The 12783-nt window shown below is 35.8% G+C and overlaps 1 pseudogene; it reads right to left on the bottom strand.

The window, feature by feature from the left end:
* Positions 1-6098: 6098 nt before the first annotated feature.
* On the bottom strand, positions 6099-11206 carry LOC138923463 (UDP-glucuronosyltransferase 2B31-like; annotated as a pseudogene).
* Between the last annotated feature and the right edge of the window lie 1577 nt (positions 11207-12783).

Genomic DNA, 12783 nt, shown 5'->3' with positions numbered 1-12783 from the left:
TAAGAACAAGAGATTCTAAAAAAAGTAATAAATGGAAGAAGTGACAATTGAGTAGAAAACAGAAACAGAAGATCCCATTCTAAATGGGAAGCTGGAAGAAAGGGGTTTAGAGTTTAGAGCTCCCAGAGTAAGTATTACTCCATCGGTGGAAAAGTAAAAAAGAAATGTTTTTAAGGTTCACAAATGTGCTGTGTGCCGCTTCACCACAAAAGATCTCCTGCAGTTCTATAAGTACATGCTGCAGCACAAATCAGGTGGTTCTTCCTGCCAGAGCCCAAGGGTGGCCTCTGTTATATGTCCTATGTCTCTCTATCCAGGCAGCTCTTCAGTGTACACAAGTGGAAGGAACCTCAGCCAGTGCCCAAGCAGAATGGGTCTGGGGAAGATAAGGAGGAGGAGAATAAACCAGGGAACAAGGGTAATTCATTTGACGGTGTGGTGTCAAACAGAAAACGCAAAGTGTGCACAAAAACTTTTGTAGCTGAAGTTGCCTCAAATATTCACACATGGCATGGCCTTCATTAAATCCAAAAGAATGAGTTCCACTGAGTAATAGCTACAGATGGCCATAAGGAAAATCTCTGTCCACACGGGAATGAAAAGGCATTTTTGTTACAAAACATTTGCAGCATCATAGAGTTAATACTATTGTCTAGGCTTTGCAATATATTCTCTTTCAATGTACCTTCTTCATCTCATGTATGTCCTTGATGAGTATTATTAAAACAATATTTGAGCTTAAAAGAGTTTGCATAGATTTAAATGAATAACTTTTTATAGTCTTTGTCACATGTTCATATCAGTATTTAGTGGAAAATATTTTGAGTTTTTAAGGGTTATTTCATTTATTTATTTATTTTTGACTATTTCTTTATGACAGAGTTCTTAATAGTAGGAGCAGTTCCTCGATTCAAAAAACCATTTAGTATGTTACAGAAATTAATGAGTTAACTAATTACAGTTTAAGATATTGCCTTTTTTAGGGTGTTAGGTTTTAGATTTTACTACATAAATTGCAAGTGATTGTGGATCTCAAAACTACTACGAACTTTTAATTATCTTAGCACCAGCCTCAGTGTGCCCGCTCTAAGTATGAGCTGTCACATTTCATACACAACTGCAGTGAGGGGTTCATCACAGTGATTTTCAAGGCACACAAAACAGTGTTTAAAAAAGCCTTGTAAGTAGTTTCTCTCCCAGTGGTAGATAAAGATTTAGGCCAAGAATCTAGTAAGGAATGCAGATTTCCTAAATTATTCTCAGAGAATGGGGAAGAATCGTATTATAAAGGAAAAGTGAGGACGGCTTGCTTTCTGGGCCAATTTGCAAGCCTGGTTTAAAGAGCACGAGGAGATAAAGTTATAAAATAGCTGGGACTACTGTAAAAGTTACAAATATGTAGTTAGATCAATAATTTTATATAGGCAGGTTTTTGTCATGTAATTTACTTAATATTACAGACAAAAAATGCACAATATCACGTATGTCTCTGACTCTTGACAGTAAAACAATATCAATAAATCTGCTTATTGTTTGTTATTGAAGTGATTTATTGAAGTGCTGTTCTGCTTTATTGAAAGGTCCTCTTCTGCTTCTTCCATTTTAGTTCTCTGAGAGAGTTATATTATATTTTAGGGTTTCTTTGGTATACTTTTTATTTTGCATTTTATATTTTGTGTTTATCCCTACAATTATTATATACTAAAAAATAAATTCTTTAGTATGTGTATAGATACTAGTGTTATATAATGTATTAAATGTTCACTTCCTCAAAATGTCCTGCTGCTGTCAGGTGTTATGCACTATATCATCATAACTCTATTACACAGATTTCATATGTAAATAAATATCGGACGTTAGCTCCCAAAATAATAATAATAATAATAACCTAGAAAACCATACTAGATAGTAAGGTGGAGGAAAACCTTCCAAAGAAGGTGAAATTTAAGATGAATTTGGAAAGATGAGAAAGAGACCAAAAGGGAAAAATCCAGTGGCAAGGGTAATGAGATAGAGAAGAATTTCTTTTTTTTCCCGCCTTTATTGAGGTATAGCTGACAAGTAAAACTGTCTATATGTAAAGTGTAGGACGTGGTGATTTGATATATGTACATATTGTGAAGTATTGAGCACAATTTAATTAACCTATCACCTTGAATGCTTTTCTTTTTTGTGTGTGTGCAAGAGATCCCTTAAGATTGTTTTGAGAAGACTCAGACTGCTGGGGGCTGAAACAACAACGGACTTCTTAGACATCTCTGTGCAATCTCTACACCACATAGTCTCTCAGTCTCAGAAACTTCGGGTACAACATAGGGCTCCAAAGTGAGTGGACAGAGAGACAAAGAGACAGTGACAGAATGGATCACATTTTCTAACCAAGCTTGGAAGTGAAGCTGCATCACTTCCACTGCATCCTTTTTGCTGAGACAGCTGCCAGAGTTCAAGGGGAGGAGACACGATGGGGGATTGTCAAAGTATTTGTAGTAGCATCTCAAAATTGCCACAAATATAACACATTACATTAAGCCAGCAGATGTCACTCAGTTACTACAAAATTCATTAAATATGACATGAACAACACAGTAAAGTTAAGAATTATGAGAATTTAGATTTTTACAACTACTGAAATTTTAACAAGCATTATATTTATTCCTAGATATTTTTAATAACAAATAGTCGTCATAAAAGAGGTCCCAATTCGATAAAATAGATACTATACCAAAGAAAAGTAGTGGTGTTTTCCAATATCATCTTTGGAGAAACACTGACAGAAGCGAAGAATGCAGTCTGACGTAGGGGAACATGGAGATAAGAAGACCAAGCAAGAAACTATTGAAAATTGGTAGGTGAGGCATAATTAGCACCTGACAACTGTGGTGATTTATTTATCAGTTCTCAATAAGAGATGACAGTAAAGAGAAAGTCTTCATTGCATAAACTGTCACTATTGTAGCAACACAGGTTTAATTTTCTTAAATGAGCACAAAAAAGAACATATATTCTATTCCATGCATCAACAATACCAGGACAAGGAATTTTTCTCCTAGTCCTTTGTTAGATAACACTGAGACCCAGCAAAAATAGCCCAGTAATTTGTCCCAGGGTGACAAGATGTGACAAACTGTTTTACAGTGAACTTACTAAACCATGTACTTTCTCATTAGGACACGATTGAAGACTTCACCTCTGTCCAATAGTCCAAAGTTGTGTCATAAATTTTGCTAAGTTGCAACCAGTTCCCTTCTTTACAAGGCCCTCCTTGATAATGCAACCCAGGTCCCAACACCTTAAAATTAGCTTCCTCTGACTTCCCTCTCCTGGAATAGTAATGAAAGCCTGTCAAAGAGCTGTTCCCTCTTCCTGTAATAAGACAAATAATCCAAGCTGTGTTTGATAGGTTTTTTTTTTTTTTGGTGTTCTTTGGAGATATAAACAGAAGAATTCAAGAATTTAAAAGGATCTAAACTCCTAACAGAATTCCTTGAATATAGTGAAAAGTCTTCTTGAATTTATATGTCACTCCATGTCCAATATATTTGTTACTGAATTGTTACACTTCTTGGCAGTTTTTCAGGAAGTCAATTTTGGCGTGTAAGCTTTCTTGATTTTGATGGCTACATGTAATATGACCTGATTATGAGGTTACATATACTAGCTTTAGTAAAAGAAGGAAAGTACTGCTGTTAAATCATCTATATGCACATGAATAAGACCCTCAATTCATCAGCCACAACCTTTCCTGGTGTTTCAAATTCTCACCACCATAACGCTCCCTAAATGAATCCCCAGATGAGACACCGATCTATTAACCTTTTTTCTGGCAATATTACATTAATTCACTGAAAGAGACAAAGACTTACAAATTTATGAAATAATTTTCATTTTCTTAAAGTCTCATATTCTTTTTCTCTCTGGCACATGCTCTGCTAATATTGAGCGTGTTATACTAATCTCAGCTCATAATAAGGAAATAGCTTCTCAAAACTTCCTGCAGTTTGTTTCTTTCTATTTTCCTTCAAAGTCCTAATGAAGGTGCACTGACATGTATTGACACATGTCATTTATACACATCACACACAAGGTTTCAAGCTTGAGTACAAATTTCTACTTGACTACTGATTCTATCTTATCTGGGCCCAAATACTTCAAGAGTACTAAAGCCTTGACTGACAATGACTGTGACAAATCTTGCTTGTAAACCAGTTATTTTGAGGAGATTTTACTCCTTGAGAGTGATTTGATGGTTGAGACATCTAATGAGTGTGAATGTGAACTAAGTGGAGACTATGGCATAAAATCATTGAAAACCTTTATTTATATTTCTAACTCTCTGGTCTGTTGTGCAGGTTAATATTAAACCAGGCATTTCCTCCCTAAGACTTTACTTACTACATTTGTTTTCTAGCCAGCTCGTCAGATCAGACAATTTAAAAGTTTGAAACAGGATTATATCTAATTTATGCAACACCAAATGATTTTTAATGCACCACTACAGCTAATTCTGGAGAGAGGCTGATTTGCACAAATTGTATTATCAGGCTACAATGATCGCTGCTCTGTTTTATGCTGTGAAGTTCTTTGATCTCATGTAGGATTAGATCAAATGCTGGAGGCAATTGAAAAATATTTGCCAATATCCACTCCTATATATACATACTCATATATGTATCTCTGAAGGAATCCCTCCAGTCTAGATACAGGTGAGACTGCTTAAAGCTTCAAATAGATTTTAACATTTTCATCTGCTTACTTTGTCTTCTAAAATTAATTCCTTTTGTTAAAAGGGTCACTAGTCCAATGGAAATCACAATAGCTAATATTAAGCACTATGTGCTTGGCACTGTGTAAGGGCTGTCCATACTTAGTCGATTCTTATTGTTCCCAACAGTTATGTTCTGTGAAGTTGCCGCAAACACATGATGAGCGAATACTGAGTCATTGCCCCCAGAGGAAACACAAGGATGGTTCCTGCAAGCCTGTTGCTACAACATTTTCATCAAGTGATCAACACACAACCTTGTTTTATATGTGTTTCTCCTTGAAGACATCTTATTTAATATGTATTGTTGATTCGTTAGCTTTGAAATGATAGTCAACAGCTATAACTTATGGAACTGAATGAAGCTTATCTAACAAACACATTTTCTCCCTAAGGCATATCATTGTCGTCTTGCTTCCTCTGAGGAACACTAGACGGTACTTCAGCACCATCCTTGGGGTCCATTCTAAACAGTGCAATCACCCAAAAACCCACAAAAATGAGGCATTAAATAGATTGGGAAAGGGATACTTGCTTACAGTATGGGAGCCGTACAACAAGACAGAGCATCACCTTGTTTGACTTCAACTGGGAACATGCCTGTCAGGTGAATCAATTTTTTGCTACTCTGTGCACATCCATGAATGATGATGAAGGCACTGCAAGTATCGATTTTGGGCTTACAAATAAATTTCGGTGTGTGGGCCAATTCGAAAATAGAGTCGGCTAATAAGAAAGAACATTTAAGAACTTTTTATTCTCAGACCAATTCAATGAGATAGGTAAGTTAAATCTTTTTTCTCCTTTTCTCTTGAACATTCATATTTAATAAAAAAAGGTATTACTTGGGGGCCAGCCTGGTGGTGAAGCTGTTTGTTAAGTTTGCTCACTCTGCTCAGTGTCCTGGGTTTTGCTGGTTTGGATTCCATGCATGGACCTAGCATCGCCTATCAAGCTGTTTGGGCAGGCATTCCACATATAAAGAAGAAGAAGATGGGCACGGATATTAGCTCAGGGTCAAACTTTATCAGCATAAAGAGGAGGATCGGCAGCAGATGTTAGCTCAGGGCTAATCTTCCTCCAAAAAAAAAGGAGGAAAGAAAAGAAAAAAAAGATATTACTGGTTAGAATGCGGCCTTTGTATATTTCCTGGCTATCATAGTATCCTGCATTAAAGCACCACATCCCAAGACCTTTGAATACTGGCACATATTTGCACTTTTAATATAACATTATTGGAATTTAACCCTTTTAAATACCTGATTGCAATTTTCTTAAATAAAATACAAGTAAAGAGCTCCCACACCACCTCAATCTTACTTATTATATGATTTGTACTTCATTATAAATTTCTATCATCCTTGTAACAACTGTTGGCCAACCTAGAGTCTTCAGTGATAAAGAAACAAGAAACATATAATATGTGTGGGAATGATGTGAAGAAATTTTATGTATTGCCCCATGTATTTTTATAAGACAATATCTGGATTAGAAAAGAAGAGCTCTTTTCCAGAGACCAATGTTTTATCTTAGGCAAGGGTTTGGCAGGTTTGCATTGGAGTCCTCCAACAAACTCAAAATTAAGTAAGAGAGGATGGGGAAATTCAAAATCACAATAAGTTCGCATCAGCCATATGTCAGCTTTCCCCATCAATTCACACAACGTAGGGAGTCTTCCTGAAAAGAAGTTAGAAAAGAGAATATGTAAATTTTTGAATTGGTATCCATTTTTCTTCAAAAAAATAAGAATAAAGTTTCAGGTCTCTGTAGGTCAAGATCTTCAAATTATGCCAGTGTTTTAAAATTTATACAACAGCCACCCCAAAAACCAAAAAACACCCATGTAACTGAGAGAGTTAAATAGCTAATAAATTATTCTCACCTCTGCAACCTTTCTAAGTTCAAAAACTCATTAAAGATTCATTCCACTTTTCAAGTATTATGAATTCAAGATAACTGATACATTATATTTCTAAGTGAATATCTCTCTGAAACCATCTAAGTATTTCAGATGAATTTTACATTCTAAATGACTGTAGTCTCATTTTCCATCTTCATCGTATTAGATTTGTTCCTCTTTTATGATATTCCTGACATTTTTATTGAATCCTAAGGCATTTTAGACATATTTTATTTTCTTTGCTAACCAATGATCCTCAGTCTCCAGGGAGAACCAGTGTGACAGGGTTTCGCATGGGACATGGACCAGGCTTAGAACCCATTTTGTGCTCATTGAAATGAAGAAATACCCCAAGGCGAATATAAGTGGTTAAATAAGAAATTGTTTTCTAAAAATCATAATGATATTCTACATTAAATATGGATCACCAGAGTGAAGATTTACATTGTTCACACTTGTCTCAATCTCTTCTCCACTTGTACCAGAGAATAAACCAGTTACCCAGGGGAAGCTGAATATCATTTAGGAGTCTAGGGGAGGCAAGCAGAGAAACCGCAGTTGCTCAAGAATCCTCCTTAATGATGCCATCCTCACCAGGAAACAGCAAGCCTTCCCTCCCATAGCTCCAAGACTCACTCTCCCTTGTGTATGTTATAGAAGAAACTATGTTGTAGGACCAAAGTCCTGGACCATCCGGGAGCAGGAGGGTGCATGATGAATGAGATGCACTAAACAAAAGCATGTCTTTCACCTCCGTCTCCATGTCATCTATTTTTTTTTTCTGAACAAACTTGAGACATGGATTCTGACATGGATTAACTATTACAATTTAATGTAAAGAGAATGGCGCTTGATAATTGCATGGAAAGAATGGGAGCCTGAGGCACTGTCCCATCGTTCAGTCTTTCAAGCATTTTCCCATACCTAATTTGTGTCTCTAGTCTACAGAAAAGTTATATATATGAAAAAACTAAAGTAGGTATTACTCAGCATGTAGGAATGGGTGGTAAGGGAATTTAACCAGCAAAAAAGCTGAAAATTCTCCCTTTTAAGTATTTAAAACTTAGCCAAGGCATCTCCTTTGTCAATTTCTAGCCCTAGAATAAATCAACAGTACTGTGATGGATGCTCACTCAAAGAATGACATAAAACTTCTGGAAAGTCAGCATGGAAAACTGACTTTGTTGTAAAAGTCTATTTGTATCAATCTCTTGCACTTGTATCCCTTATTTACCTAAAATATCCCCTGAGTTTCTTTGTGGATTATTTGCTCATTCTTACATTCGCACAGTCCCTCCAACCCGCTCATCCACTCACTCACCACTCGACTTTCTACTTTAATTGTTTGCCATTTGATCCTTGTTTTCCTTGACATTACCATGCATGCCCTTCCTATGGAATCTCATCTAAGAGCTTATTTTCTATGACTTATGATTCCTGAATAATTGTTAGCAGATTAATCTTAAAAACTTTGGTATTTAGATTGTTTGTTTAGTCTTTTATTGTTGGCAGACCTGGCCACCCTCCTTACCAACCAGTTTTCTTCTTTCATCATTTGCCATTTGATGCCTTGTTGTAATTCGTAATACTTTGCACCCCCTTACTGTGGAATCTCATCAAAGAGTTTATTTTCTGTGATCTGTGATACTTCATTAATTTTTGGTGTATTTGTTTTTGAGACTTTAGTCTTTGATTTTATTCTCCAGGCCACTACCTCCCAAACCCTCATATATTACACATATAGTCAAACATTGTGGTTTTAAAATCCAGATCTTTCTTTCCTCTGAAATATTTGATTAACCTTGTATACCTTCTTATCCATTTAAAATAATTATTACTTTTAAGCTAAATATAGTTAAGGTCCATTTGAAAGAAATTTCTATTTTTAGACTTCAAAATATTTACAATAGTGCCCAACAACAAAAAAAAAAACACTTTATATATGTGAGTAAATGGTGGTGAGGGAGCACCACTCTAGCATAACTAAGTTTGGATAGTTGAAAGATGTGTACTGGCAATGGAAAATGTCTGTTAAAGAGACCACCTAGATCAAGAAAAACTAACTTTCTTGATATTCTATATTGTACTGTGCTTGATGCTTAGCAATGTCTCTTAGTTATGTGTGGATTTTTGAAGTCAGTGTCTCTCTTTTCTCTCAGTTAACGCAATACGACAAGGAGTTAGGTCCAGGGGCCAGATTGCTGTGTTTCAATCCTATTCCCAACATTTCTTCCCCATGAGAACTTGGGTAAGTTATCTGAACTTTCTGTACTTCAGTTTTCACATCTGTAAAATGAGGATAATAATAGTACCTGTAAAAGGACTTCTATGTGTGTCTTCTATGAGTCTATAAATATAAAGGATGTAGAAGATTTCCTGGAAGAGAGTAAATTCTCAATAAATGTTGACTAATTTCCTCTGCCTCCTGGAAACAAAATCATAGCAGAAGCTCAACAAATTTTTGTTATTGAATGAATGTTTTCAAACAATCTTGGTTAGATACCATTCAGATATGAAACATATACTACATCCTCATCTTTTGCTTTATTTTTTAAACTGAGGGGGAGTAGTAATTGTAGAACAAGAAAGCAGACATTGATAAGTCTAAAGTAATTCTCAAAGTTTTAGGTTTACTTAGCAGACGACTTTTAACCCATTCAGAAGGAAGGAGTAATACTAGATAATGCTGAGAGACAACTCATCCATAATTAAGAATTTTCCTCTTAATAGAGATATTAGATGATAAGACAAAAGAAACAATTCAGATATAATAATAGAAAAATTAAATCTAGAAGACAGATATCAGAGATGTTGATTCTGAAAGCTGAATGGAAGCTTAGCTGTGAGCTCATAAAAATACTTAATTATAAAGACAAGTAAACATACATTTAACACAAGTAGACATACTTTCTTATACATAAACTTTTTACTAGAACGAGATTGGTAAAATATATTTCCTCATGGCTCACCTTCTCTTGATTTTTAAACATTTTTGACCAAGGTTTTTTCTGTAGTACATTAAAATGGCTATGCAATCTTTGCCATTCCTCCTATGAAGAGGTGGAGACTATTTGAATTTGGGCTTGCCTCATGACTTTTTTCACCAGTGGAAGGTGACCAAAGTGGCATTCATGTTCCAGGCCTAGAACATTCATGCAAGCTGTTCTGGAATTCTGCTGTCAACTGGAAACGTACAAACTTCCCTATCGGAGAGGCTGCATGGAGGAGACAAAGTGTCCTGCTAATGTGTCAAACTCCAGCCATGTGAGTGACACTTTCTTGGACCATTCTGCCCCAAGTAAGCTGATAGATACCTGTAACCTAAGGAGTGAGCCAAAGCAAGGCCCAAAGAAGCAACATTTCACTGAGCCCAGCCCAAATTGCTGGTTCACAGAATCATGAGCAAGTCATATGGTTGCTCTTTTAAACTCTAAGCTTTAGTATGGTTGATTATGCAGCAACAAATAACAGAGATATTATGATTTATGAAAAATATTGTACATATGTAGCTCTTTAAATAAAGAAGTCATAAGAATATTAATATGGTGGGTCAATGTCAAATGGAGTTACAGTTCCAGTGCCACAGAATTTGAAAATAATTTGTATAAGCTTTCTTGAATGATTGATACATTTTGACTGAGAAATTATCATATACCCATTTGACACTAAATCTTAGAAAATATGAATTCTCTTTAATTTTATATATATACATATACACACATCTATATACGTATCTATCTATCTATCCACATGCACACGCAGATACACTCTAACACACACGAAGAAAGTAAGGTTTGTTCCCACCTACTGGAGGGACAATGTAATAAATAAACCACTGACTTACCTAATACCTCATTGTAAAATTTATCCCGCTTTTTCTTGTTAAAGGTCTCAAATGCAAAGTTGAAAAATAGGAAATACAGCATACTTGCCACCCTCTCTATAAATGTCATTTTGTCACTAAGATGTGATATGATGACAGGTACGTAGGAAGGAGGTAAGGTAAGCCTTCTATAGAGTTTTTCATATGTATTGCCAGTGGTAAATCGAAGACTGTAGACCAAAGGTAGATTAAGTATTTCAGACAGCAGCTCACCAGAAGGAGAAAGACATTATCAAGAAAAACATCAAATTTGGATTCCTGAAGTTTTTCCTTAAGTTTTTTTTTTTCTTAAACTGCATCCCTACAGAGTTTGAATAGATCAGAATATTCCTAATTAATTTTTTGCATCTTTGGGTCATATACCCACGATGCGCTCTTTGGTAACTCATATGACCACACCTTGATCTATTTCATGAAAAGCAAATGAAGTTCATTCTTAGTAAAAAATGTAGGATAAACTTCAAATTTAATATCAGATTGCTTGTTAGGATCCACGAGGATGGAAGCTGAAGATACCAGCACAGTCACCTCATGGCCACTCTGAGCAAGTTTATCCAGGATCAGCTTTAAATTGATCCAATGCCTACACCAGCACCTTTCCACAGAACCCACAACTGAAATGATAATACAGTACAAGAAGAGAGGCCCATTTCTTGGACATCCTGGTAAAATTCAATCTCTCTATAAACTTCTTTTAAATTTGATGTGGCTGTCATTTATATCCAGGAAACACTGAGTTAAGTAGTTAAAATATAACTGCTACGTATCATGTTCACAATGATTGAAGGAGTGCATAGCAGAGGTACTGGAAAGCAAATAAATAAAGAATAGGTAAATGATCTCGTGCTTGTATGTGCATATAATAAATCTCAGGAACATTGTAAACACTACTGCCACTAGGCTAAGAGGACATTATCTTTTGTGTAGGGAGTCTCCTGAGAAGAAAGCAGCATTGTTTCAGCACAAATCTGTTCTGATTTATTTGAGCATTTCCAGGCAGATTTTCTGAATTTCCTCTCCCATATTTTCACACCTGTTATATTTGCTCCATTTTATTTCTCTTGCTTTCGTTTTGCTGACTGTAGATATTCTTTCCCTTGTTTCCTTTCTATCCAAACATGGGAGACTTGAGTACCACTTTAGTTTCTTTCTTTTATTTCAAAATATTGCCTCTAAATTATGATCTTTTTCTTTTCTGAAGGTTTGCAACATTCCTTATGTTACTCTTCCCTTCTAACACTTCCTCTTAGAAAGTATCCTCTAATTACCTTCCTTTGAACTTTGATTTACACATTGCCTTAGTAATCCAGTTAAGTTGTATTTAAAAAAAAAAAAAAAATCTTACTAGGAATTCCCATCAACTTAGAAGTGGGAAGGGAGAAATGCATGTCACAGGATAGATTTGTTGTCATGCTATTAACAATCTGTTGACCTGAAATGAGAGATGATTCTTTCTGAAAAAGAATTTGGACATAAATCCTGGCAAAACATTACCAGCAGAAGTGCTATATCCTTCAATGTTGGCAATGCCCTTTCGTGGATCGTTTGGTGTGTTACCCAAATTCTATTTTGGGGAATACAGATATTATTCCCCAGCTGATGAGAAGATTGTCAGCTTACATCCCTTGTGTCCCAGCTTGCTTTGAGGATTGCCTCTGCCGAAGAGAGCTATCTAGTCTAAAGTGATGTCTCCTTCCTAGTGAAGCCTGTATTCAATACCTGGTCTCCTCACTTCAATTTAGGCCAACTCTTAAAGGTGATCTCAGCTTTAGAGTTCTCAGTGGGTTGGTTGAGACCTATGCTGAAACTTTGTTATGTCTCTTTTTTTCAGTGTCCAATCTTGCTTCCTACCCTTCACACTCACAGACTTTGTTTCCAAGAGCATCAATTAGTAATCACCCCACAAACTAATCTCCAGCTCAGTGTCTGCTTCTTGCGGTCACTCAACTTTTGATAATGGATACAAACGGTGGAATAATAGAGTAGACACTGAGATTGGATTTTGGAACTGATCATTCACCACCAGTTGTAATGAGGACTCTATCTTTGGTGGGAAGTGGGACACAAATAGCCTCAGAACTGTGGTAACTGAAATTTTTACTACTTTCAGTGATGGTGAATTGGCAACATATACTGTTGGAAAGAAAGGGACTAGTGGTTGTGATATATCAAGTTTTTAATAAATATGGGAAAAATAGAAATTATGAAGACAATGGAGCTAGATGATTGCTTCTTCTG

The sequence above is a fragment of the Equus caballus genome, chromosome 3 (genome assembly GCF_041296265.1).
Source record: "Equus caballus isolate H_3958 breed thoroughbred chromosome 3, TB-T2T, whole genome shotgun sequence".
In the NCBI taxonomy this organism is placed as follows: domain Eukaryota; kingdom Metazoa; phylum Chordata; class Mammalia; order Perissodactyla; family Equidae; genus Equus; species Equus caballus.
Note: the sequence above shows the minus strand (reverse complement) of the source record. Positions and strands in the feature narration are given on the sequence as shown.